Genomic DNA, 26413 nt, shown 5'->3' on the forward strand with positions numbered 1-26413 from the left:
TAAACAAGCAACAACATCATCCATTGCATTAAAAGTAAAGTTTTAATACATGTGTGTTCTTTCATAATGTACAACAATAAAATAAATAATCAAAATAAGATGAGTCTTGACTGTGCTCCGTCTTCTCAAAAACCTAGCCATCGCACCTGTCTAACTGATGACCTGAGAATACAAGTTATTTTGAAAGCGAGTATCAGCTTTAAAGCTGGTGAATTCATAAGTATTTAGGTGTTATTTTCCTATTTTGGAATGCTATTAAGAATGTCGTATAAATATTTAAATAGAACAGTTGATATACGTATGAAATGTGGTCTTCTACCAAGACCCGAATGTTTTGTAAGTAAAATGATGGCTTTTCCTTTCTTATGACTAGTACTAAAAGTACTTAGTCTAACTCTTTGTTTATGTGAATGTATCACAAAATAAAGTAAAATAGGAAAATGATATGATAGTCTTCTACCAAGACCTAAATGTTCTGTAAGTAAAATGATAGTTTTTCCTTTCTATTGACTAGTACTAAAAGTATGTAGTCTAACTCATCGTTTATGTGAATATATCACAAAATAAAGTAAAATAGGAAAATAATATGATAGTTTTCTACCAAGACCTATATGTTCTGTAAGTAAAATGATATTTTTTCCTTTCTATTGACTAGTACTAAAAGTACGTAGTCTAACTCATCGTTTATGTGAATATATCACAAAATAAAGTAAAATAGGAAAATAATATGATAGTCTTCTACCAAGACCTAAATGTTCTGTAAGTAAAATGATAGTTTTTACTTTCTATTGACTAGTACTAAAAGTACGTAGTCTAACTCATTGTTTATGTGAATATATCACAAAATAAAGTAAAATAGGAAAATGATATGGTAGTCTTCTACCAAGACCTAAATGTTGTGTAAGTAAAATGATAGTTTTTCCTTTCTATTGACTAGTACTAAAAGTACGTAGTCTAACTCATCGTTATGTGAATATATCACAAAATAAAGTAAATAGGAAAAATATAATCATGTAAGTGTTATCCCTGGTTACCAGGACTAACACGCCATCGCAGTAAGCGACATGTATAACCTAATGAACATCCGAAGATTGTCCAATTGTCCTCTATAGCAGCAACAGGTTGGAGGAAGGGTTAGTCCCGTAGCCGACTCCTAATATAATCATTAACCTAATAATCATCCGAAGATTTTCATCTCATCCTCTGTTGCAACAGTAGAATGGAGAAATGGTTAGTTCCGATATCGATCCACCTATTATAAGTGATACCCTTAGACATCCGTAGATGTTCATCACCTAGTGTTGCTAACAGTTGGGTTCCGGAATGATTAGTCCCGTCTAGACATCCCATCGAACAGGGATAGGCAGGTAAATTTACACAGAAGGTACGAATAAATCTTCCTAATAACTCTAGGTACAATTTTCCAGGTAAGTGAATACAGGATAATGTATCTAAGTAACAGTACTCATGTATGGTATTCATGTAAGCGTATTCAGATAAATGTAGCTATGTAAACGTACTCATGTATCATGTAATCCTAGGTATTTGTACTCATGTATCATGTAAGGTACTGGTATAGACTCATGAATGAACTGACTCTTGTGTGATTCCTTGTAATAGAAATAATGTTTTGTTTCTTCTAACTATCCCTATGATAATTAATTGGAAAGTAATTGGTTGTTCAAGTAGATTTATGCACCCTCGATACACCAGGGTGTGGGAAACCGAACGAAGGATGGAAACTATAACATCAATACATATATAAGATCATATGCGTATAAGTGTAGTTTTGCTCAAGAAGGTAAAAATAATGGTTTTGCAAGACATCTAGGAGTTTTGAACAATAATTAAGAGTGACTTGATGTCATTTTAATAAACATTTCAAAACTAATACTTTTCTTATCAAGGTATTTTAAGATAGAAAACCATTTCATGTGTCACCTTTTGAAGTATGTGAAATCTACTGAGTGAAAACACAGTTATAAAATACATAAGATTGATTTAATAACATACTGTTTTCTACTTGTATCCCCCCTAATTAAAGCATTTAAAATCATTTAAAACATTGATTAAGGGTTATGAACTCACCTGTAGGTGGTGGTTTGGATGCACTGAATGGTGTCGGATTGTTAGGTGTCAAGTGAGGACTTGTACACAAACTATGATCCTAATGAACATATAATCATACATATATGCACCCAATTAGTATTAAATTACTAATTGTAAATGTTAAGACATCCTAGAACATAAAAACATTTTATATAAGTGTTATAGGCCCTAAGGATTGCATCTAAGTTGTTGTGGGACAAGGCAAATGGGTTTAGGGTTCCAAAGGACCTCATACTTGAGTTTACTCTCCATATAATCCCACATATGGAGTTTACGGTCGTAAACTCTTGAGTTTATGGCCGTGAACTCCTAAACTTGGTGTTATTTTGTGTTTTGAGGTTCTAAATGATCCCTAGAAGTATTCCAACTTGGTGGTTTAAATCTTGGAAGATTTTAGGGCATAGATACACTCCTTTGAGGAGTTTACGGCCCAAAGGCCAAATCCCTTTGAGTTTACTGACGTAAACTCTTATGGAAGGGTGTTTTTGATGCTTTCAAGTCTCATACACATGTAGGATAGGTTCTACACTTTTACCTAAAGCAAATGAAGGCCTTATGCACACGTTGGTGCCTTAATTTGATGTTCAAGGCCCAAGCACAATCATAGGGTCGTAAACTCTCAAACGAGGGGTTTTTGGATGTGTTTAAGTCCTTAATTTATGTAGGAGTAAACCTAGGTAATTGTCCAAAGCTTTAGGAGTGTTAAAATCACACTTTGGTCCAAGATCTTCTTGGGTTGTGAACACCCAATCTTTGGTGTTTCTTTTTTGTTTTCTTGTCCCAATTACACCTATATACAAGCCTAAGGTAGTAGCATATGATGGGGAAGGGCTAGGCATCGTTTTCGGGAGTTTACCGCCCAAGAACACCTTGGGGGTAAACTCCTAAATCTAGTTGTTTAGCTATCTAATCTATGTTATAAACACATTAAGAGCTATATAACACTACTAGAGAGAGGTACTCACGATTTGGGATGAAAACTCGAAGATCCGTGAGAGAGAAAATGGCTTTTCTCTAGTTGTAAAAGTGAATAATGAATGAAATTGGTTCAAAATTCTATTTATAATAGATTGTTGGAATAACAGAGTTGCACAAAACCCTAGTGCATCCACTCTCCTGATATCTCCTAAAGTGTTAACCCTGAATTATTCAAACTTATACTAAAAAGTCTGAAAATTTGCTGTGACTGCTATAACTTTTATTGAAGTGATATTGTTTGTTCAAAATGGAAATTTCGGGTTGTCACATCATCCCTCTGTTAAAGGGAATTTCGTCCCGAAATTAGAATTTAGGCAAGGAAGTAGGTAGAAGTGTTCGAGTCGTTATGTGAACTTCCTAATCGATTGGTTCTCGTGCTCCTAAGTGAAATCGGGTTCTCGGGTGGTATCCCAACGAACCTTCACTAACGGGCGACAGCGCTGCTTCATCTGCTTGACCTCTCGGTCAAGGTTCGTTACGTTTCTAATACAAAGGCGAGGATCTCGTTAATCCCGATCTCGTCGAGAGGGCTTACGAGAGTTCTAACGGAAAGGTATTGTTTCTAGTTCGAGACACGAAGGGTAAAATGTACGTTACTGAGTTCGCGGAGTAGATCTAGTCGGTGAGATGCAGGATCGATTTTGGTAGGAATCTCGGAGGTCCTAACTATATTGGATTTAGCTTTCCACGCTTTACGAAGCGTATTTAAGCCATTCCCAGAGTGAGGTTTCTTAAAGAATTTGGTCTCTCACTTGGTATTCCAAAGGTTCTTTCTATTTCTTGACTTCCCAGTCGAGGGTCACCCCTCGCTGGGTCAAAGTTAAAAGGGTTTCTGAAATTTGCGAGGAGTTCTAAATGGACTATGATAGTAGGTCTGTAAGACCTAGAATTTGGCGAATTTTTCGTCGGTGACTACGGTGCCGACAAATTCCCAACGGTTTTGGATAACTTGCCAGAGTACTTAAGAATTTCCACATCACTAATAGTGTGTCTCAGGAAATTTGACTCTTAATTCCAAAACGCATGTTGAGAGACTTTGTGAAAAGTATCTCTGAGGGTAATGTTTCTATGGGTTCTTCCTTATTACGAGTGTAGATAAGTAAGTCATTTCATGGAGAAATTACGAACTGATCCCAGTAAGAAAGACGTACTCCACTCATCTAGCTCCTGAATACCGTGGGCGTATTGGTCCTATCCGAGGGGTATCACTACGGACTCGAAGTGTCCGTATCGAGTTCGGAGGGTAGTCTTTAGAACAACCTTCCCTAACACTCGAACTGGTGATATTCGGATATCAGGTCCGTTTCTGAAAGTAACACTTTCCCTGTGGTTGCTCAATCAACTCGTCTATGCGAGGCAGAGACAACGATTTCTAAAGGAAATCTTAATGAAGTCTCCGGTCGTCGAGGTACATAAGATGCACTCCGTCGAATTCTGGTAATAATAAGACCAGAGCTCTCAAGGGTGAGAAGCCTGGTCTTCTAATTCTATTGTTGAGTAGTTCGTTGTGTTATCCGGACTGTTCTTGTATCTTCCGTAGGTGTTTAGACTGAAGGCGATCTGGTTATAAGAGTCATACTGGGTTCTAAGTTTGTTCCTATGCCAAGGCAATTACTCGTACTCCTGTACAGTCTCCGTCCTGAAGTTCATATTAGAATTCATACGTGATTCAATGATCACAATTTTGTGTATACGAGTCGTATATAATTAAGACTGAAAAGGTAGTCGAATAAATGATTCTTCCTTAATCTCACATCCCATCGAGGGAAAAGAATTTAAAGTGGAATCATCAATTCTAAACCAGTAGAACATTGATTATATATCACTCTCATGTATACATTCTTCTGTGATAGATCAACTGTATGAATCCTGGAATTGAACTTGACGTACTGCACGAGTAATACTGTGGGGATTCCTTCGGAAAGGAAAAGAGCTATAAGGTACTCCTTGTATGAGTACTTCGGTGTTCTGATATGACGGCTTCGCTAAAAGACAATTTCTCAGAAAGAGATATACTTATGAGGCTGGTATTGCAAGGATCAAATTTACTCGAGTCGTATGATAAAGTCGGAAACATATGGAAACTAAATACATTAGATTTGAACATAAGGCATTACAGACAAAAACACAATAGTGCAACCATTAACAGAGTTACTGTACTTTTAGATTTACTACAAGACTATTGTTGCGAACAAGGTATACTGCAAAAGACAAGAACACGCAGCACGAGCATCCCTAAACGGACAGGATCCCGCAAAAGATAAGACTCTGGTTGTACTAGTTTTAAACATGTTTTTGAACATACAAAATAGTGACAATTTTAGAGGGAACCTATACTATATTAGGGTCCTTAACTGCCTCTTCCCATTCTGAGGTCAAACTCCTCCGGATTCGTCGTTGCCCTTCCCTGCTGGACAGTCCCTCTTGAAGCGTCCCATGACGCCACATAGATGACATATCTGAGAGGTTTGGACATGGTGGTTGAAGAAACGTGTTGGATCTAGATCCTGCAGTAACTGGCAGTATGTCCATTCCTGTTGCACTTATAACAGTGTAACGGTCGGCAACTACCCAGATGATGAAAGCTACACTCATAGCATTTTGGTAGGTTTCCGGCATATTGTCTGGCTGGTGTAGGGACAATTGGGACACAAGAAGGAATGGTAGTAGGAGGTGCAGATGTCGTAGTTGTGAAGGTCGTTACCGGTGATTGTTTTTTATTCGCCCCTCGAAGCTATTTCTCCTGCCTTTTGGCCCAAAACTTCCGTTTGTTACTCTTGGCCTCGGCACTCGGGGTATCGTGGTAGTTTGTTGCTCGTTGAGGTGCTTGATTGTTACTCGGATTGGAATTGTTGTTAACAATCCCGCTAAGACTTGCGTTGTTAGCGTTCATGTGGGTCAGAATAGCTGACACGGCAGCCAAGACTGCAGCTTGAAAAGTAGCCACATCAATCTGAAGGGTCGGTGCTTGGTTGTTGGGTTGATCGTTTTTCTTTGGCGACATGATTTTGTTTCACGGAAAGAAAATGAATTTGTGAGCGAAAATGGTTGAACATAGACGTAGTTCGATCGCTCATGAAAAGAATAGAAGTATGTTTTCTAAGGTTCTACCTACATCCCTACGATACAGTCCTAGTACAGAATGGAAGTATGTTCACGAAGGTTTGACCTACATCCCTATGATGTAGTCCTAGCAAAGATCGGAAGTAAGTTCATACAATGGTCTCAAGATGTTTGTCGTTCTAGCCGAGGTATCGTTAGTTGGCGAGTAACGTGATCCAACCATTAAAAGAGACTCGGAGATGTCTCCAGAGTTAAATTGCTATAGTCCAATGACTTGACTAGAGCATGTTTCAAATAGATTCTAATGAAAGTATGATAAGAGTATTTGAATAAAGAATGACACAGAAGTTATTGGACTATCAATATATTTGATATTCATGACGTACAGGTTCGGGAAAATGACCTTGTAAAAGGTCTTACATCATAGCTAGAGAAGATAGTTCTTGACAGCATAAAGACCTAACTAAAGTACTTACAGTACAAGATATTTTCATAGAAAATGCCACATCGGGCATAGACAGGAACACGATTCCTTTCTAACAAGGAATATAAGGTAAAGTATCTACTACTAGCGACGGTCATCCCTCTGGTGAACTCTCAGTTCAGCCAGTTGGCGTTCCACATCAAGTAGGTGTCTTTCGTACACTCTCTGACGTACTCGAAGTTTTATGACTTCGGCTCGTGATTTAGCCAGTGCTTGCAGCAGGGTTTCATGGTCTCTCTCAGAACTCTAACGAGCATGTTCAAGGTGACTGGTGCGAAACATATGCATTCCTCCATTTGTATCAACTTCTGCGATACGTGGTAGAGCTGTCCTGCCCTGAATTTCATTTTGTGCAATTCTTCGGATCAGAATTGGCATGATTCTGTCTGCTGAGCCCCCATTGCTCAGGTCATAGAAGCTTCGGTCACCATTAAATGGCATGGGCTGATCTTTTCCTTGGCTCCATGTTTCCAAATATTCAACCCACTCAGGCGTCGGGCCATGAAAAGCCGGACGAGGGTTAGGAATCGGAAAGGGAGCTGCCTGGGGTAGGTTCTCAACCTCGGGTTCGGAGATGGCATCGTCTGAAAGGTCGTCAGCATGATGATTATTCAAAGGGATTGGATAATCATCATCTGGTTCTTCTCCAAACCATCCAGCAATCACTTCGTTCGGAAGGAACAGGTTGCCGTGGGGATGGAATCCAGCCATGTTATCTACGCGAGAATTGGGGTAAGAAAATAATTATTAGATGAACTATCTAGATAATTATTTAGGAAATCTTCATTAGTTCCATCGCTATTTGTAAAGTGCATACCAGTTATATGTAATCAACACTGGATAGGCCTTCGAATAAGTGACCTCAACTCCAAATTCACAAGGAATAGGGGTAAAGCAAAAATTTCACCGATTCTAAGTCTATAACATCCTAGTTACATATAACTTTAGCGTATCCACTTAGCAATTATCAACTTAGGAATGAAGATTCCATTTTAGTTCTCAAGTATAAAGTACTTATAGTAACACAAAACACCCCTATGGTATTTTAGACTTAGGTTCTATTATAATGTTCTCATTGTGGTAATGTTGGTAAGTTTTTAGACTTGTTGCCATATCACAATCATTCTTGGGCATGTGCTAATCACTCCTCAGAATAGCATAGTTGATCAGGCTATGTCACTCCCAAGACTGACCATACATCCCCGAGCTTACCTGTGATATTCAACAATCTCAATACTTTTGTTCTTGTCATTGTGACACGGATTTTAGTATGAATGCAGGCACGTATACTTTGTTAAATGTTTTATTATTTAAAAGTATAAACTCTTAGACATAGTGTTTTAATGCCAATGTGTTTATAGTTAGTATATGTTTTATGGGTTGATATACTTAATTCACTATAAATAATGCTCTGATACCAATCTGTCACACCCCAAAACCAAGAACGGCGGAAACGTTCCGGGGTGGAGGACGTCATGGGAAGTATCATAACAGTGTAAAGTAGTAAACAAGCAACAACATCATCCATTGCATTAAAAGTAAAGTTTTAATACATGTGTGTTCTTTCATAATGTACAACAATAAAATAAATAATCAAAATAAGATGAGTCTTGACTGTGCTCCGTCTTCTCAAAAAACTGGCCATCGCACCTGTCTAACTAATGACCTAAGAATACAAGTTATTTTGAAAGCGAGTATCAGCTTTAAAGCTGGTGAATTCATAAGTATTTAGGTGTTATTTTCCTGTTTTGGAATGCTATTAAGAATGTCATATAAATATTTAAATAGAACAGTTGATATACGTATGAAATGTGGTCTTCTACCAAGACCCGAATGTTTTGTAAGTAAAATGATGGCTTTTCCTTTCTTATGACTAGTACTAAAAGTACTTAGTCTAACTCTTTGTTTATGTGAATGTATCACAAAATAAAGTAAAATAGGAAAATGATATGATAGTCTTCTACCAAGACCTAAATGTTCTGTAAGTAAAATGATAGTTTTTCCTTTCTATTGACTAGTACTAAAAGTACGTAGTCTAACTCATCGTTTATGTGAATATATCACAAAATAAAGTAAAATAGGAAAATAATATGATAGCCTTCTACCAAGACCTATATGTTATGTATGTAAAATGATAGTTTTTCCTTTCAATTGACTAGTACTAAAAGTACGTAGTCTGATTCATCGTTTATGTGAATATATCACAAAATAAAGTAAAATAGGAAAATAATATGATAGTCTTCTACCAAGACCTAAATGTTTTGTAAGTAAAATGATAATTTTTCCTTTCTATTGAATAGTACTAAAAGTACGTAGTCTAACTCATCGTTTAAGAAAATAAAGTAAAATAGGAAAATGATATGATAGTCTTCTACCAAGACCTAAATGTTCTGTAAGTAAAATGACAGTTTTTCCTTTCTATTGACTAGTACTAAAAGTACGTAGTCTAAAATAGGAAAATAATATGATAGTCTTCTACCAAGACCTAAATGTTTTGTAAGTAAAATGATAATTTTTCCTTTCTATTGAATAGTACTAAAAGTACATAGTCTAACTCATCGTTTATGTGAATATATCACAAAATAAAGTAAAATAGGAAAATGATATGATAGTCTTCTACCAAGACCTAAATGTTTTGTAAGTAAAATGACAGTTTTTCCTTTCTATTGACTAGTACTAAAAGTACGTAGTCTAACTCATCGTTTATGTGAATATATCACAAAAGAAAGTATATAGGAAAAATATAATCATGTAAGTGTTATCCCTAGTTACCAGGACTAACATGCCATCGCAGTAAGCGACATGTATAACCTAATGAACATCCGAAGATTGTCCAATTGTCCTCCGTAGCAGCAGCAGGTTGGAGGAAGGGTTAGTCCCGTGGCTGACTCCTAATATAATCGTTAACCTAATAATCATCCGAAGATTTTCATCTCATCCTCTGTTGCAACAGTAGGATGGAGAAATGGTTAGTTCCGATATTGATCCACCTATTATATGTGATAATCTTAGACACCCGTAGATGTTCATCACCTAGTGTTGCTAACCGTTGGGTTCCAGAATGATTAGTCCCATCTAGACATCCCATCGAACAGGGATAGGCAGGAAAATTTACACAGAAGGTACGAATAAATTTTCCTAATAACTCTAGGTACAAGTATCCAGGTAAGTGAATACAGGATAATGTATCTAAGTAACAGTACTCATGTATGGTATTCATGTAAGCGTATTCAGATAAATGTAGCTATGTAAACGTACTCATGTATCATGTAATCCTAGGTATTTGTACTCATGTATCATGTAAGCTACTGGTATAGACTCATGAATGAACTGACTCTTGTGTGATTCCTTGTAATAGAAATAATGTTTTGTTTCTTCTAACTATCCCTATGATAATTAACTGGAAAGTAATTGGTTGTTCAAGTAGATTTATGCACCCTCGATACACCACGGTGTGGGAAACTGAACGAAGGATGGAAACTATAACATCAATACATATATAAGATCATATGCGTATAAGTGTAGTTCTGCTCAAGAATGTAAAAATAATGGTTTTGCAAAATATCTAGGAGTTTTGAACAATAATTAAGAGTGACTTGATGTCATTTTAATAAACATTTCAAAACTAATACTTTTGTTATCAAGGTATTTTAAGATAGAAAACCATTTCATGTGTCACCTTTTGAAGTATGTGAAATCTACTAAGTGAAAACATAGTTATAAAATACATAAGAGTGTTAAAATCACACTTTGGTCCAAGATATTCTTGGGCTGTGAACACCCAATCTTTGGTGTTTCTTTGTTGTTTTGTTGTCCCAATTACACCTATATACAAGCCTAAGGTAGTAACATATGACGGGGAAGGGCTAGGCATCGTTTTCGGGAGTTTACCACCCAAGAACACCTTGGGGGTAAACTGCTAAATCTAGTTGTTTAGCTATCTAATCTATGTTATAAACACATTAAGAGCTATATAACACTACTAGAGAGAGGTACTCACGATTTGGGATGAAAACCCGAAGATCCATGAGAGAGAAAATGGCTTTTCTCTAGTTGTAAAACTGAATAATGAATGAAATTGGTTCAGAATTCTATTTATAGTCCTGAAATTTTTAGCAGAAAATATTTTATTCCTGGAATGAACTCTAATATAATAGAGTGTTGGAATAACAGAGTTGCACAAAACTCTAGTGCATCGACTCTCCTGATATCTCCTGAAGTGTAAACCCTGAATTATTCAAACTTATACGGAAAAGTCTGAAAATTTGTTGTGACTGCTATAACTTCTATTGAAGTGATATTGTTTGTTAAGAATGGAAATTTTGGGTTGTCACAACTAATGTTTGCCATGATATGTTTTCAGAATGGTGGTTTTGCGACCTAGGCCAGCAGCCGGCAGTTCAGGTGCCGGGGAGGGATCCGGATCACGCTCGGGAGCCGAGCAACTAGATGAGCAGACTAGAGAGTTTTTCACTTCTGAGGTGACCCGTATCATTCTTGAGCAGACTCCAGTGATCTTTGGTTCGATCAAGGAGGATATACTAGAGTTGATGGAGGAGAGACTAGGCACATTTCGTGCTGAGGTGGTGGCCATGATGGGGTCGCGCGCGCTTATGTTTAGGGAGTTCCAGGAATGTGGAGCTCTAGATTATCACGGGGAACGGGACCCCATAGCGAGTACTAGATGGTTGACGGATGTGGCCATCGCTTTCCGCATGAGTAGATGTCCTGACGGGGACAAGGTCAGATTGGCATCATGTCTTCTGAAGGACAGGGCACAAGATTGGTGGCAGGAGGTCGGACATGTCATTGGAGATGACACAGCTGTGGATGCTATGACCTGGGCTGAATTTACTACCTAGTTCAGGGCTGGGTTTGCACCGGTTATTGAGGTGCAGCAGTTGGCCAGAGAGTTTCAAGACCTCACCCAAACGATAGAGACGGTGGCGGAGATCACCGCCAAGTTCAGGGAGAGGGCACTTCTCGTTCCTTAGTACGCAGTTGATGAGGAAATGAAGAAGGCTCGGTATCACGAGATGCCGCGGAGTGATATCCGCTAGTTTGTGAGCTGGGCCAGCGGTAAAATGCTGGATGAAATGATTGCTAGGGTGAGAGAGAGAGAGAGAGAGAGAGAGATTGACCTTGAAATGGAGAGAAAGAAGAAGCCGGAGTAGGCTCCAGGTACAGGGAGTTCAGGCAAAAAGGCCAAGAGTTCAGACCACAGAGCTAGGAGTCAGCAGAGCCACGGTCGGCGTGGCAAGTGTAGGAGATTGCATGATGGGGCGTGCAAGGCAGGGAGTGTCGGCTGCTACAAGTGCAGCCGGACTGGGCATATGAGCAGAGATTGTACAGCCACTACTACATCCATTGCGGCATCAGATCTGATTTGCTTCTAGTGCAATCAGAGGGGGCATAAAAAGTCCCAGTGTCCAAGTTTAGCTGCTGCGGGGAAGGTGTCAGCACCTGCTCCTGCTACTTTGCGGATTACAGATGGACGTCAGGGCCGAGTCGAGACGCCGGTGGTGAAGAGTATGGCTTTTCAGCTGATAGCAGAAGAAGCGCGAGCGACTCCTAATGTGGTGACGGGTATGTATTTTTCCCTTATCTTTGCCTTTATTATTGATTATTTCTTATGGTTATATGTTTTGTATAGGGTCGTTCTCAGTGAACGCCATTTCAGCCACAGTATTGATTGATTTGGGGGCTACCCGATCATTTGTCTCTCTTGCGATTAGCAAGAGGTTTAGCAGAGCTCTAGGGGAGCTAGATTTTCCACTTGAGGTTGAGATAGCAGCTGACAGGACCGTTAGCAGTTTTCGGTGGACTTGGTCCCCATTCCCCTCTGAGGGAATAAGATCATAGTAGGCATGGATTGGCTGAGCCCCAATGGGGTAGTGATAGATTGTGAGTTGCCGTTAGCGAGGGTTCGCACTCCCAGTGGAGGAGAGTTAGCGATTCGGGGCGAGAGGCCACAGCGCGGACCAGTTCTGTGTTCAGCAGCGAAAGCGAGGCGCTATTTCTAGCAGGGTTGTGCCGGTTATATTGCTTATGTTTACGCTTGGGAGAAGGGCAAGACGATGGTTGACGATGTTCCTGTAGTACGAGACTACCCGGATGTATTTCCAGAGGATTTGTCTGGAATACCTCCCGAAAGACAGGTTGAGTTCAGGATTGACCTGATCCATGATGTGGCTCCGATTGCTAAGGCACCGTATCAGTTGGCTCCCCCAGAGATGCAGAAGTTGTCTATGCAGTTGCATGAGCTGCTAGACAAGGGTTTTATCAGGCCGAGCAGTTCGCTTTGGGTAGCACCAATTTTTTTCGTGAAGAAGGAGGACGGGTCGCACTGTATGTGTATTGATTATTGGGAGTTGAATAAGGTAACGGTGAAGAACCGTTACCCACTCCCAAGGATAGATGATTTGTTTGATCAACTGCAGGGAGCATCTTGGTTTTCCAAGATCGATTTACGCTCCGGGTATCATCAGATGCGATTCAGGGATGAGGATGTGCAGAAGATTGCTTTCAGGGCCCGGTATGGTCATTATGAGTTCGTGTTGATGCCGTTTGGGCTCACCAACGCTCTAGCTGCGTTCATGGATCTCATGAACCGCGTATGTAGGCTGTTGTTGGATCGATCGGTGATAGTATTCATTGATGACATCTTGGTTTATTCCAAGACTCAGGAGCAGCACGAGGAGCACCTGAGGGAGGTGCTAGAGATTTTGAGGAGGGAGAGACTTTTCGCGAAGTTCTCCAAGTGCAAGTTCTAGTTGCGCGAGGTGCAATTCCTTGGACACCTTGTCAACCAAAAGGGTATTTTGGTAGATCCGGCCAAGATAGAGGCCGTGATGCAGTGGGAAGTCCCGAGATCTCCATCTGAGATTAGGAGCTTCCTAGGTTTAGCAGGGTACTACAAGAGATTCATCCAGGATTTCTCCAAGATAGTTGTACCGCTCACCCGACTGACTAAGAAGTCGGTGGTCTTTTGTTGGGGGCCTGAGCAGCAGGCAACATTTAAGACCCTCAGGCAGAGATTGTGCGAGGCACCGATTCTTACCCTGCTAGAGGGAGTAGAGGATTTTGTAGTCTACTATGATGCTTCAATCGCAGGTATGGGAGCAGTGTTGATGCAGCGAGGCCGTGTGATAGCTTACACCTCGAGATAGTTGAAGCCTCACGAGGCTAACTATCCTATGCATGATTTACAGTTGGGGGCAGTGGTGTTTGCCCTTAATATTTGGAGACATTACCTCTATGGGGTCCGTTGTACCATTTACACGGATCACAAGAGCTTGAGGTACCTCATGGATCAGCCGAATCTGAACATGAGGCAGAGGCGATGGTTAGATGTATTGAAGGATTATGATTGTGAGATCCTTTATCACCCAGGGAAGGCCAACGTAGTGGCCGACGCCCTGAGCCGCAAGGCGACAGCAACCTCGATTAGGGACATATGTTTGAGGATGATAATAATTACTCTGTTGTTAGAGCAGATCAAAGAGGCTAAGGTTGAGGGCGTCAAGGAGGAGAGGCAGAAGTGTGAGAGGATTGTGGGCCGAGTAGCTTCCTTCGACTATAACAGTCGAGGATTATTGACCCTTCGTGGGAGAGTTTGGGTACCGTATTGGGGCGGAGTACGGAAAGTGTTGATGGACGAGGCTCATAAGTCTCGATTTTCCATCCACCTAGGGGAAACGAAGATGTATAGAAATTTTCGATCCGACTATTGGTGGCCCTGCATGAAGCGGGATGTCGCCTGGTATGTGGAGAGGTGCCTGACCTACAGGAAGGTCAAGGCAGAGCACCAGAGGCCTCACAAAAAGATGCAGCCGTTAGATATTCCAGTGTGGAAATAGGAAGACATCACCATGGATTTCATCACTAAGCTTCCTAGGACCACACGTGGAGTGGATTCGATTTGGGTTATTGTGGATCGACTGACGAAGAGTGCTCAATTTATACCGATCCAGGAGAGCATATCGGTAGAGAAACTAGCCGATATTTATGTGCGAGAGGTTGTGGCACGACATGGAGTGCCTGTTTCAGTAGTGTCAGACCGCGACATCCGTTTTACTTCCAGATTCTGGAAGCGGTTTCACAACGAGATAGGAACTTGTCTCCATTTCAGCACCGTTTTCCACCCCCAGACGGATGGACAGAGCAAGAGGACGATTAAGACTCTTAAGGACATGCTCTGGGCATGTGTCCTAGATTTTGGTGGCAGTTAAGATACGTATCTTCCGTTAGCGGAATTTTCGTATAACAACAGTTATCATGTGAGTACTGACCGCCCTACCTTCGAGATGATCTATGGGAGAAAGTTTAGGACCGTGATTTCCTGTGGCAAGGTCGGTTAGCGTGTCATTGGGAGCACCGAAGTGGTGCCTAAGACGACCGAGTTGATCCAGCAGGTTCACAGTAGATTGCAGACTACAAAGAGTCGGCAGAAGAGTTACACTGACAGGAGACGATCAGACTTGGAGTTTCATGTAGGCGACATGGTCCTCCTTAAGGTATCAACCTGGAAGGGTGTCATCAGGTTTCGGAAGAGGGGCAAGCTGGGCCGTAGGTTCATCGGTGCTTTTAGGGTTTTGGCCCGGTTGGGTCGGGTCGCTTATCGGTTGGATCTTCCAGCAGAGCTTGGCCAGATCCAAAACACTTTCCATGTTTCCCAGTTGAGGAAGTGTTTGGTGGACGAGTCAGCAGTTGTTCCCTTATAGGACTTTTAGGTTGATAGCAGCCTGAATTATATTGAGAGACCGATCGCGATTTTGGACCGGAAGACAAAAACCTTGAGGAACAAGGTAGTTCAGCTAGTGAAGGTGCAGTGGCAGCACCGGAAGGGTTCAGAGTGGACATGGGAATCAGAGGAGGAGATGTAGGAGCATTATTCGAAATTGTTTTCAGATTCAGTAGCAGCGGACTTCGAAGACGAAGTCTGATTCAAGTGGGGGAGATTTGTAACGATTGTCTTCCGAGGTATAAATTTATTTAAATTCTCAAGTTTTATTTTGGGCTATAATAGAATTGTATATGAGAGTGGGCCTTTTGTTTTGGGCCAAGTTATAGCCTGCCCATAAGCTGTACGCAGGGCGTAACCCGTTGTACGCTGGGCGTAATGGCTAAATGAAGCGCGGGGAGGAGAAGCGTACGCGCAGCGTACCATACGGTACGCCCAGCGTACGCGGCCAGAGGAAAAACCCTAATTTTAGGGTTTGAGACGTATTTAAACCCCATTATAGCCTCCCATTTGGCCTCCTCACTTATCCTTCACCCCCAGAAAATCCTAGTTCGTCCCTTTCTCCTTGTTATGTGTGTGTTTGATCTTTTGGGCTCATTTTTGTGAAGAAAAGTTGGGAAGAAGAAGAAGAGAAGTGGAAGAAGGAGAACTTGAGTACCTTGAGCTCAAAGATTTGTGATCATTCCTTCATTTGGCATTTAAAAGAGGTATAAAGCTTCCAACTTTCCTCTTGTAAGTTTAGATTTAGGAGGTTTTGGAAGTTTGGACCTTTTAGGTCCAAAGGAAGGACCTTTATCATGAAACTTCATTTTTGGAGCTTGGGATTGCTTTCCTTGAAGCTCAAGTGTCCCCATAGCAGTAAAGTTTCGATTTTTGAGGCTTTCATGAAGCCATGCATGAGATCTAGCCACCTTTTTGGTTATAAATGGTTGTTTTTGAAGTTTGAAAGTAAGCAACTTTATGGTTTAAGATGTGGGATAAGACCTGGATCTAAGATTTTAGCTTCTGACTCGGATTATTAAGCACTTAATGAGACTTTTGGCTTAACAGGGTTGTACGCTGGGTGTACAAGGAGGTACGTGCCGCGTATAAACCAGCAGCAAGTACGCTCAGCGTACCTTGGTGTACGTCCCGCGTACGCTGCCAGTTTGGGCTTCGAGTGTTTGGGCCTCGGTGTGGGCTGAGTTTTTGGACTTAGGGTCTTTGGGCCTTAATGGCTTTCAGAATTCAGTTATTATGGGCCAAAGATTAGTATTAGGCTTGAGTAAGGCCCAATAAAGGGCTTTGAGCCCAATGGAGCAAATTAAGCCATTAGTGCGCCTTTAGTGGGGCCATGGATGGACTTAGAAGGAATTGAGGGTTTTGGGCCATGTTGTGACCCATGCCATAACAGGGGTAAAATTGTTATTTTACCCATAGGAGAATCCATATTCTGATTTAGTATTTTATTTCCCATGATAGCTGGGAAGCAGCCGAAGTAGTAGTCAGGGATTTCTCATTTAGGAGTTCAGCAGTCAGCATCATGAGGTGAGTGTCCTTCTAGCAGGAATGGGTCTAAGGCCACAATGCCGACCAGTTTAACTAGTAGTAGTTTCTGGACTTTGGTCCGATGCAGTAGTTAGAATGTTTGATGCCTTCGTGGCTTAGACAGGGTTTATGTGTTATGTGTTCCGGGCTACGGCCCGATGCAGTATGCAGCTTGTGTGTTTATGATAGTTGATATGTTTATGCTATGTTATCATATGCTCAGTTAGTTTTCCGGACTTCATTCCGATGCAGGGGATAAGGTCCCAGCCAGTTTCGGATTTTGGTTCGATACAGTTAGTTCCGGACATCGGTCCGATGCAGGGGACAAGGTCCCAGTCAGTTCCGGACTTCGGTCCGATGCAGTTTTCGGACTTCGGTCCGATGTAGAGGGCAAGGTCCTGGTTAGTTCCAAACTTCGGTCCGATGCAGTGGGCAAGGCCCAGTATGTGTTTATATGTTATTGTATGGTATGTGATAGTTTGGGGGAATTCACTAAGCTTCATGCTTACAGTTTCAGTTTGGTTTCAGGTACTTCCGCAAGTAAAGGGAAGAGCTCGGGATGATGGCATCGCACACACCACAACTTCAGTTTGTCCTGGGAGTTGATTTAGTTTTTCATTGATATGTTTTGATTCAGTCTACAGTTTTCTTGTGATACGTGTTATGGTTTTGAGATATTGACATATGGGTTTTATTTTACGGTATTGAAATGATGAATCTTGTAATGATTAAACAAAAAATTTTGGGTCGTATTTTGGAATGTTACAAGTTGGTATCAAAGCCTTGGTTTGAGGGACTCGGATACACTTTCGGGTGTGTCTGAACTCAAACTAAGGAAACGGTAAAAGATTTTCTAAGGAAAAACATTTTCGAAAAAGGAATTTTTTTTAAAAGAACTTAGAAAGAAAAAGAGTTTTGATAAAGAGTAAAAGGTGTGGTGCATGCGATCAGCCGAGCTCAAGTAAGTACTCCCAAATTACCCATACAAGTTTATATTATTAGTTTCAGTTTTAGTTCTAGATGAGTTCAGTTTTAGTTTCAGTAGAACAACAAGCTAGTATAGGGCTAAGGATCTTGGAGGATGCCTTATGTGCCTGCTTTATGTGTTTCAGCTTGAGAAGAATTGCATGATAGTAGTGAATAGACAGTAGTAGGATAGCCTGTGTAGGTTATGCCTGATAGTATGAGCTTAGCATTATATGTTAGTACAGTTTCTTGCTATGAGAATAGTTTGCATGAGTATGTTTCCTTTATCTGAATGATGCTTAATTTGTGCTTTGTGGGGCTCTGAGTATTGGGAGTTAGCCATTAGGTGAATACGTCACGTCACAAGTGATCAGGATTGAATAATCTCAGAGTGCCGGATTTGACCCTATTGCGCAGCTCTCGTTTGAGTCTAACCGTTGTAAGGACGACTGTTTTACTCGAAGGATTATCCGAGCCTCATTGCATGTGATGGTATTCAGGTGGTGGCTAATTGGCATTACAAGGAGGCCTTCAGCATTTGATGATTGGTTTGGTGAAGTCAAAGGTTTCCGAAGGGCAAGCCTAGGACGTGAGTAGCAGTAGAGTAACTTAGTGGAGTCATGGCAGTCCTTGAGGAAAGTACGGATAGATGTGGAAGGTAGTTTGGGCCCATACTACTTAAAGCTGAGGATTCGTACTCGAATCAAGGAAGGATGAGACGAGGCAGGGAAGCTTGTAGTAGCAGCAATCCCTTGAGATATTTCAGTGTACTAATGTTTGACATGATATGTTTTCAGAATGGTAGTTTTGCGACCTAGGCCAGCAGTCGGCAGTTCAGGTGCCGGAGAGGGATCCGGATCAAGCTCCGGATCCGAGCATCTAGATGAGCAGACTAGAGAGTTTTTTACTTCTAAAGTGACCCGTATCATTCTTGAGCAGAATCCAGTGATCTTTGGTTAGATCAAGGAGGGTATACTAGAGTTGATGAAGGAGAGACTAGGCACATTTCATGCTGAGGTGGCGGCCATGATGGGGTCGCGCACGCTTACGTTTAGGGAGTTCTGGGCATGTGGAGCTCTAGATTATCACGGGGCATGGGACCCCATAGCGAGTAATAGATGGTTGGCGGATGTGGCCATCGCTTTCCGCACGAGCAGATGTCCCGATGGGGACAAGGTCAGATTGGCATCCTGTCTTCTGAAGGACAGGGCACGGGATTGGTGGGAGGAGGTCGGACATGTCATTGGAGATGATACAACTTTGGATGCTATGACATGGGTTGTCTTTACTACCAGATTGAGGGCTGAGTTTGCACCGATTATTGAGGTGCAGTAGTTGGCCAGAGAGTTTCAGGACCTCACCCAGACGACAGAGACAGTGGCGGAGATCACCGCCAAGTTCAGGGAGAGGGCACTTCTCATTCCTCAGTACGCAGCTAATGAGGAAATGAAGAAGGCTCGGTATCATGAGATGATGCAAAGTGATATCCGCCAGTTTGTGAGCCGGTCCAGCTGTAAAACGCTGGATGACATGATTGCTAGGGTGAGAGAGAGAGAGAGAGAGAGAGAGAGAGAGATTGACCTTGATATGGAGAGAAAGAGGAAGCCGGAGGCGGCTCCAGGTATAGGGAGTTCGGGCAAAAAGCCCAAGGGTTTAGACCATAGAGCTAGGAGTCAGCAGAGCCATGGTCGGTGTGGCAAGTGTGGGAGATTGCATGATGGGGTGTGCAAGGCAGGGAGTGCCGGCTGCTACAAGTGTGGCCGGATTGGGCATATGAGCAGAGATTGTACAACCACTACTACCGCCATTCCGGCATAAGATCTGATTTGCTTCCAGTGCAATCAGAGGGGGCATAAAAAGTCCCAGTGTCCGAGTTTAGCTGCTATGGGGAAGGTGTCTGATGCAGAAGGAAAGGCCCTGGTTAGTTCCGGACTTCGGTTCGATGCAGTTTCCGGATGTAGTGGGCAAGGCCCAGTATGTGTTTATATATTATTGTATGGTATGTGGTAGTTTGGGGGGATTCACTAAGCTTCGTGCTTATAGTTTCAGTTTGGTTTCAGGTACTTCCGCAAGTAAAGGGAAGAGCTCAAGATGATGACATCGCACACACCACAGCTTCAGTTTGTCCTGGGAGTTGATTTAGTTTTTCATTGATATGTTTTGATTCAGTCTTGATACAGTTTCTTGTGATACGTGTTATGGTTTTGAGATATTAATGTATGCGTTTTATTTTATGGTATTGAAATGATGATTCTAGTAATGATTAAACAAAAAATTTAGGGTCGTATTTTGGGATGTTACACCCAATATATGATGTTGTTTATATATGTTATCCTTTTATCTGTTGGTACTTTGGGGAAACTCACTAAGCTTTGTTCTTATGATTTTTGGTTATGGTTTTAGGTACTTCAGCGAATCTTGTCAGGGTGAAGGCATGTCCGTACACATCCTCGCGTTTTTGGACTTAAGATTTCTGTGATATTCTGATAATAACAAAGTTTTGAAAACCGAACGATTCTGATTTTTAATAATGTTTTGGAAATAATGGGTTTTGTAAACACTTCTATAGAAAAAGGGTGTTTTGAAAAGTGTGAATTTCATTAATTTTTATTGATGTTACACTAACTAAATTGGGATTTATAAAAGGTTTAGTTACTTTATAGTATCATAGTTCTGGAGGTTATGTACTATCAAACCCATTCAGTTAACGACCCAAGGGATCGGTGGGTGAGAGTGGACACTCATTCAACAATCATTTTATAGGTCGTTATCCTTATACCCCCTTGAAAGTATGGTTTCGTGAATGAGGCATACTATTTATTTGACTGACTTGTCTTATCCATATAACATACTAAACATTTAATCATATATACTATAAGGTGTATTTTAAAACCTTTCAAAAAATACAAGGTTTAAATATTAATAATCTAAAATAATCATATAATTAATTAATCATTTTAAACTTATTTATAATTATATTTTAATTAATCTTATAATTAAATTTATTACTAAATCCATAGGGGATAATTCAATTCTAATTAATCAAATTATCGAGCAATGATATCTCCTAATATTTAGTGATTTTATTTAATCATCTAAAGCATGAAAAATCAGATTGTAACTAATTTCTAAGCAGCTAATTACCAAATAACAATGACATAAATTAAATTAGGCAATAAATCTCGATATTCTGAATTTGCACTGAGTTCACATCGTGACAGATACATGTCACGTCATGAGCTCAGTCTGACAGAAAAAGTTTTTTTTTTTTTGTTCAATTCAATTATTGAGCAATCAATGTTAGATAAGCATAAGCTATGATATCACTGATGGGTTTATTAGGTTATAACAAAAAATGTCCAAGCGGAAAATCACTTAACAATTAAGATTGGACACATGCAACCTAATAAGCATCTATATCTTCACGATAAGGCAACATACTATGAACTAACAAATCTAGCATAAACCCTAGAAAATTTCAAAATCTAAAAATTAAGGTTAAGAGTTTACCTACCTCAAATTTGTTATAGCAAACAATTTTACTTTTTTTTTAACCGGCAAATAGATAGAGGGTAACCCAACCCGATGGATCAGGAATGTCTGGCGGGCCACCAAGAGGGGCACCACTCACCACCAAAGGGAACAAAGAATCGAACCCACGCCAATCCAAAGAAAATCTCCCAAATGTGCTTAGTCAAGAATCGAACTCTTGACCTCACCCACTGAGGCCTATAACCCATGATGTATCACAACCAACTAGGCTGGTGATCACATCCTTTGTTAAGCTCGGATAGCTAGCACGAAAAGGATGGCGCCTCTAATGGCTCACACCCAGCCCTAGAACTAGAAGACATGAGGAGAAAGGAGAAAGGTGCATGATTTTGTTCACCCCTTCAAGGGAGTAGGAACCACGAAAATAATGACCCAATGGGTCATATTTATAGTTGTTAAGAAACCCTAGAAGACCTAAATTTAAATATATAATAATATATTTCAAATTAGGCAATTATCTAGTTTCTTAGTTATCACTAGGAGGCTTCTAAAAACCCTCATAGGGTCCTCAAAACCATCCATATGATGGAGGTTTCTATATCCTCTCATTTGCTCAACTATTGAACAATTATAATTTTGCCTGTGCACCTTTAATTAATTCTAGTTAACCGAAAATTAATTTCAGAGTAATAATTAATCATTTGCTATTTATTTTACATTAATTTATTAATCACCTAAATTAACAAATCAGTTATTTAACAATTGATCTCATATTAATTTATTAATCACATAATAAATTAAGAAATAAATTATATATTTATAATTAATAAAATAATCATAATATATTAACAGATCATTTATTACAGTTTATTAATCATATAATAAACTAATAAACATATCATCTCTCTCTAAATATCATTTTTACAAAGTTCTAGTTATCAAGGCAACCCAAAAAGGACTTTGATAATCTCTCTCTCTCTCTCTCTCTATATATATATATATATATATATATATATATATATATATATATATATATATATATATATATATATATATATATATATATATATATATATATATATATATGATCAAACTTTTAAATTTATAAAAATGATTTTATCGCAGCTGTAACACACTAGGAAGAGTGTATCTAATCGTATAGCAGTATAGTTAAGGTAAAACCAGGTGTCCAACACAAGTGGAACATGAATGATTTAGATCAAAATTTTTAATCATTAATTAAACTATGAAGAGTAAAGTAAAAGAGATTCTTTTTTAAATTTAATTAAACTAAACTAGATGCAAATAATAATAATAATAATAATACCATAAAATAAAATAAATCCGAAAATTAGATTTAGAGACAAAGAATATGTTTTCACATAGATTCGATTATACATTTCAGTTATGGTGGATTTCGTTAGAGTGCAATGGATATTAGTAATATTCACTTATTCCTATCTTAGTTAGTTATTTTGGTGTGATTAACTAACATTATAATTATTAAAACAACTAACACAATGCTCGTACAATCAACTATCCAAACAGTTATTATTAAGTTCGTAATTTGAGAGAGTTAATCTAATAATTTACTCCAATGGTCATGAAAGTTAACTATTTGCTTAGAAATGGCAATCTGTAGTCTTACATGTTTGTTTATAATTCTATCACGTAACTTTAGGATTTGATTCATCATTAGTCCTAACAATTTATTGTTCTTAAATTAGTTAAGATTCAAGTTCATGGTCATCTAGATTTCACCAACTCAACTATAGGTAATAACAATTAAAACTCAAATTCATAACGATTTACAATCAAAAAACATGATAAATTAAATAAAAAAATAATATAATTAAAGTAATCATGCCAAATCTATAAGATTACATCTACTCTAGTGAAAGCAAAAAAGGTTTTACCCCTTAACCAGTTGATAAAAATAGAAAGAATAAATTAAAAAAAAAAAAGGAATTGCTAAAAACGATCATATAACAACCTGAAGTAAGGTCCTAATGCTCCTACCTTTAGATTCTTCGTATTTGCTCCAATATGCTTATCCAACCTTCAAAATCGAACCAAAAGGATATTTGAACATTTAGAATAACTTCTAACTCCTTAGGCAAAGAACCTTCGTTGTTAGAGAATTGTGGCAAAAAATCTGTGTATTTATAGAAACACCGAATTCGCATCGTGCAAAGTGTATTGTCGCGTTGCAAGTCGCATGTGTACCAGTTGTTTTATCGAATTCTCCAGTCGGCTATCGTCACGAATGTAAAATGTCAGCGACACAAAGGTCATATATTTGGTAATTTTTGAATCTTATCCTTATCAACTTCATTCTTATCCCAATCTTTTCTTCTTGCTCAAGAGATACGAATTAATCGGTATTTATCCAATATAAAGCATTTTAAATATATTTGTTTCTATAAATATACCATTTAAGCTCATATATATATATATATATATATATATATATATATATATATATATATATATATATATATATATATATATATATATATATATATATATATATATATATATATATATATATATATATATAGGGTTAGGTTCATTTGAGACAATCTATATTTTGTGAGACCGTGAGACGCATTTTTTGATTTTTTTTTATTTCTTTTTTAGTTAATTAATGTTCCGAAAATAATATTTAAAAAAAGAATTTTTTAATTTTTTCATTTATTTTGCATTTTAAAATTATTTTTAGAATATGTACAGTATAATATTCTATTTAGAATATTTCACGTATTTTTCAAAAAAAAATATTTTTTTTATTTTTATTTTTATTTTTAATTTTTTTTAGTTAATTCAAGTTCCGAAAATAATATTTAAAAAAAGAATTTTTATATTTTTTCCATTTATTTTGCATTTTAAAATTATTTTTTAGAATATGTCAGTGTAATATTCTATTTAGAATATTTCACGTATTTTTTCAAAAAAAAAACGGAATTTTTTTTATTTATTTTTTATTTTTTTTATATTTTTTTTAGTTAATTCAAGTTCCGAAAATAATATTTTAAAAAAGAATTTTTGGATTTTTTCATTTATTTTGCATTTTAAAATTATTTTCAGATTTTGTCTCATGGTCTCACAAAATTAGAATGGTCTCAAATGAACCTAAACATATATATATATATATATATATATATATATATATATATATATATATATATATATATATATATATATATATATATATATATATATATATATATATATATATATATATATAGGTTTAGGTTCATTTGAGACCATTCTAATTTTGTGAGACCGTGAGACCAAATCTGAAAATAATTTTAAAATGCAAAATAAATGGAAAAATCCAAAAATTCTTTTTTTAAATATTATTTTCGGAACTTGAATTAACTAAAAAAAATATAAAAAAAAAAAATTCCGTTTTTTTTTTTTGAAAAATATGTGAAATATTCTAAATAGAATATTACACTGACATATTCTAAAAAATAATTTTAAAATGCAAAATAAATGGAAAAATCTAAAAATTCTTTTTTTAAATATTATTTTCGGAACTTGAATTAAATAAAAAAAATAAAAAAATAAATAAATAATCTATTTTTTTTGAAAAATACGTGAAAATATTCTAAATAGAATATTACACTGTACATATTCTAAAATGCAAAATAAATGGAAAAATCCAAAAAATCCAAAATAAAATGCAAAAAAAAAATAAAAAAATAAAAAAAATTCTATTTTTTTTTGAAAAATACGTAAAATATTCTAAATAGAATATTACACTGTACATATTCTAAAATGCAAAATAAATGGAAAAATCCAAAAAATCTTTTTTTAAATATTATTTTCGGAACTTGAGTTAACTAAAAAAAATAAAAAATAAAATAAAAAAAATCCCGTTTTTTTTTTTGAAAAATACGTGGAATATTCTAAATAGAATATTACACTGACATATTCTAAAAAATAATTTTAAAATGTAAAATAAATAGAAAAATTTAAATATTATTTTCGGAACTTGAATTAACTAAAAATAAAAAAAATTCTTTTTTTTTGAAAAATACATCAAATATTCTAAATAGAATATTTCATTGTACATATTCTAAAAATAATTTTAAAATGCAAAATAAATGGAAAAATCAAAAAATTCTTTTTTTAAATATTATTTTCGGAACTTGAATTAATTAAAAAAAAATTTAAAAATAAATAAAAAATAAATAAAAAATGCACCTCACGGTCTCACAAAATTGAACCGTCTAACATGAACCTAACCCTATATATATATATATATATATATATATATATATATATATATATATATATATATATATATATATATATATATATATATATATATATATATATATATATATATATATATATATATATATGAGAGAGAGAGAGAGAGAGGTGCATAACATGCAATATGATCAACTTCCCACTCAGATATGCCATGTTAATGCATTTTGTATATATAATCAAATATATGATATTGGTGGTTGTAAGTTTTAAAATTTAATTATATACTATTTGTTTTTAATGTTAAAAAGAACATATAATATTTAGCCGGGCATATATTAATTAACCAATTGAGCCGAGTGATAATTTATTTTAAACCAACTCAATTATTTAGCTAGGAAAAAATTATGAAACGAAAAATTTACATGGCGAAGCGAGAACTAAATTTGTGACCGAAAAAACCATTTGATTAATTCTTGGAATTTAAAAGCAAACAAATTAAAAGAATTGTTCGCGATATATACAAAAATGAAACTCTTTTAATTGTATTTGAATCAAAAAAATGAAACTCTTCTAATTTTATTCGAATCAAAACTCATGAATTACAGGAAAGATTGATGGTTTCAATTTTTCTCAACAAAATGCACATAAGACCGGTAATATTGTACCACATCTTACCACCACACTACTGCACTGGCAACGTCACCATATCATTTTCTCTTCACCCTACAAAATTAGTAGTTGCCATACCACACTTTACCATATTTTTATTTTTATTTTCTTTTTTTAATTGAATATAATGTAATTTAATAAAATTTAATTATATAAAA

The 26413-nt window shown here is 37.4% G+C and overlaps 1 long non-coding RNA gene across 1 annotated transcript; it reads right to left on the bottom strand.

Moving 5' to 3' along the window:
- Positions 1 to 23703, bottom strand: LOC145006041 (uncharacterized). Its single transcript, XR_013662759.1, has 2 exons — positions 23356 to 23703; positions 1 to 162 (listed from the first exon to the last, which is right to left on the bottom strand). It is a non-coding gene; the product is annotated as an uncharacterized LOC145006041 (long non-coding RNA).
- Between the last annotated feature and the right edge of the window lie 2710 nt (positions 23704 to 26413).

This window comes from Lactuca saligna, chromosome 7 (genome assembly GCF_052625555.1).
Source record: "Lactuca saligna cultivar CGN05327 chromosome 7, ASM5262555v1, whole genome shotgun sequence".
NCBI classification, from domain to species: Eukaryota; Viridiplantae; Streptophyta; class Magnoliopsida; order Asterales; family Asteraceae; genus Lactuca; species Lactuca saligna.